This window comes from Macrobrachium rosenbergii, chromosome 41, assembly GCF_040412425.1.
Source record: "Macrobrachium rosenbergii isolate ZJJX-2024 chromosome 41, ASM4041242v1, whole genome shotgun sequence".
NCBI classification, from domain to species: Eukaryota; Metazoa; Arthropoda; class Malacostraca; order Decapoda; family Palaemonidae; genus Macrobrachium; species Macrobrachium rosenbergii.
In genome coordinates, this window is record NC_089781.1 from 66,834,897 (window position 1) to 66,838,780 (window position 3,884).

Genomic DNA, 3,884 nt, shown 5'->3' on the forward strand with positions numbered 1-3,884 from the left:
CTGTATAAGGCCACAGCTGATCCTTTACTTTAAACAAAGAGCCAATACTTAGAGGATTTTTGGGAATTAATTTGCCTGATATGGCTGAGAAATGTTCATGGATAATTTTCGTAAATATTTTTTGAAAGGTTAAGCCACTGACATATGGGAAGGTTGCAAAGAAATTAATTTTTTGTACCGTTAGGACTTCAGGTCTTCTAGAGAAATACTTATTTGGTAATTGATTTAACTTTCTATATACTAGCCTGGGGAGGAAACAGTTACCTTTAAAGAAGTTAACTAGAAATAAAATGTCATTATGAAAGGCATCCCAGTTGGATGTGTGGACCAGTGCTTTATTAAGAAGGGTAAAAATAGAATTATTCTTGAAATTAAAGTAACAGCTGCTATAAAAATTAGATCCGAGTCCCGTAAAAGTTTTCTTTCTAAAAATCGTGGTGTTAAAAGAATTGTCTTGCGTATATACTTGAACGTCCAGGAATGACACAGTTGTTCTCTTTTTCTATAGTAAATTTCATGTTCGGGTGTAATGTAATCACGTAGTCGAGGAAGAGATCATGCCTCGTATTCACCCTTGAAGAGAATAAACGCATAATCGACGTACCTAGAATAAAAAAGAGGATGAAGTCTTAGAGGGCAATCGTCGAGCATGCACTCCTCCAGGGAGCACATGAAGATGTTAGCGAACGTAGGGACAAGGGAGAACCCATGGCCATGCCATCTACTTGTTTAAAAACAAAGGCAGTTTCCAGCAGTTTTTTTTTTTTTTTTTGGGTGGGGAAATGTTCATCTTGCAAAAATTTTTGTTTACCAAAAAAAAAGAGAATTATTGAGTTGTACTTTTATAACATTTTTTGGTGGTCAGTTACCTCCTTGTATAATCTTTTAATTGTCCTGTCCCTGTTTCTGAAGGGTTTAGCCTAATCCTTTGTAAAACCTCTTAACTACTTCCCCGTTTGGCAGTTCTACTCATTCTTCAATTGTGTTGCATTCCAGGAACATATTTTTTTCCTTTGTAATCTCCATCTGTCGTTTATATGAGCTTTCTTTGTAAAATGATTTTTATATTTCTTCAGTCTTCTAAGTAAAGGACTATAAGTCGAAAGGCCTTGCAGCACTCATTGTTTCTCTTTCTTTCGTAGAATTTGTCTTTATATATATATATATATATATATATATATATATATATATATATATATATATATATATATATATATATATATATATATATATATATATATATATATATATATATATATATATATAATCAAGCTACAAACGTCCTTTAATATCAATTCACTCTACCTCGGAAATAATATATTTTCATATATGTTACCGAAGGAATTTTTAGTTGATAATAAGTCCACCGTCCCGTGGGATCGAACCAGCGACGGACGAGGAATCAGGACTAGTGACGCACTAACGAAATCGGCCGATTTCGTTGGTGCGTCACTGTAGTCTGATTCTCGTCCGTCATATATCATGATCCCACGACGGTAACTTATTATCAACTAAAAAATCCCCCTTCGGTAACATATATGAAAATATATTATTTGTGAGTGTAGAGTAATTGAATATTAAGACGTTTTATACTTTCTGATTGTATATGAATCACGGTGATGTGATAAATAGTCATATATATATATATATATATATATATATATATATATATATATATATATATATATATATATATATATATATATATATATATATATATATATATATATATATATTATATATATATATACATATACATACACACACACACACACACACACACACACACATATATATATATATATATATATATATATATATATATATATATATATATATATATATATATATATATATATATATATATATATATATATATATATATATATATATATATATATCATATACATATATATATATATATATATATATATATATATATATATATATATATATATATATATATATATATATATATGTGTGTGTGTGTGTGTGTGTGTGTGTGTGTTAATGTGTGTAAAATGTACATGAATGGAAGAAAAAATATCAAACTAATTTGGAAACTAGAAACTCCTTCAAGACCAATGTTTCCGAATAATTCCCTTACGCTATTTAACTTATTAGTTACACAAAATAAATCAACCATTTGCAATATCTGAATTGTACTTAAAGGTATCCTCGTAATTCTAAATATGTGGGATTATAATTTTTTTGCTAATTCACAGACATCTCATTCTGTATCATATAGTCTTGAAAACATATCTGAGTGCATTATGCTCTATGGCATTCAGCTTACTTACGATAAATAATATTTCGAATATGAAATTGCTCAGTAAGTTTAAAAGTTTTACTTATAAACGCTTCAAGCTTTCTACATCTTTTACAACGAGTCAACAGATTACATTCAGTTCATTATTTCAAAATTGATATTTCCCTGTTTATTTACGGCCATTTTCACTTACCTATGGTAAACAATGTGGATATACATTTTCACGCTATATTGATTGTTTACTTTATTGCTTACCAGACTTTATTTCATAACTGGAACGCCTATTAAAATGAACTATAGGTATATAGTCAGATGTGCGTGAAAAGTAATATTTTATAAACTTGAATCTTATTTTGGGGATGGCAATGGGAATATAGGAAAATGACTTCATATTGCAACTACAAATAAAAATGATTTCATCTTCGTTTTCATTCTGCGAGAAGACCAAACAAAAGTTACCGGCTGCTGACCGTCTTCATAGGTTCATCATTCATTTAACATCTAGTCAGCAGTGAAAGCTGCTTTTTGCCAATACATGTCTAAACATGTAAATGTGGGTTCCGAGAAGGTGTCACTTTCCAGTAAATATTTATCCTTCCTTCTCAGTTCATACTGAGATCCACAGAAATCTTATCTAATTTCTTTAAAATCCCGGAAGATCGGTTTATTCTTATTTTAAACACGATTTAAAAGCTGTCATACTTTGGTGAGAACCTAGCAGCTTATTCCAGTTTACTTGAAAGGCAGTTAAAAGAGAATACAAGTCATTGCTATTTGAAGTCATTCAAAAATTAATTTTCAGAAACACCGTGTAATATCACCGATTTGTTCTCTAGTAAAGGCATCTTTCCCTTGGTCATTGCGTGAAAACAAATGATGATCATAGAGGAACCCGGTTTGTTTTTTATATATACCGCACGCGAAAGGGAGTGAAGTAGGAAGGCTCTCGAAAACACAAAGGAACATGCCAGAGGCAGCTTTTTCAAACGGGAGTGTGCGGAGGAAATGTTATGGATATAAAAGGGTAAGAATTAACAGAGAACCAGCGGTGCGCAGTGGAATATACAACGAAGTGGACCATCGATATGGCACAGCAACATGCTTACAACATGTTTCTTTGTGAATAATACAACACCCAACTTTTACCTCTTAGCACTGGAGTATGTAACTTTACCTTTTCATAGTAACTTTTTTCACTCACGTTGAGAGTGAAAAATATCAGTACCGAATTTCAATGAAATGACGCTCCACACACATGAAGAGACTGCCAACAATTGTCATATACGTAATACTTCAATCCAGTCAGATCTCCACCAGAAAATTCCTTTTCTGTAGTGCTCTATGATCTTTTAACTAGGGTCTATCCAATTACGTAATTTTTATATATCGAGGGTTTTCTATTTCTTCTTAAATAAACAAAATCTATTTAATTTCGGATGTTTTCAGATTTATATGCAGTTAAGGTTAATATTGTACCACAAATTCCACTCAATTTTATTCAGGTACATACCAAATTCCATTGTCGCTAGTATTCACAAATCATATTCCACGGTGCTATGCTAGTTTGATAAGAAATTCAATTTCAAATAACAGGAGGGACAGAAATATTTTTTTT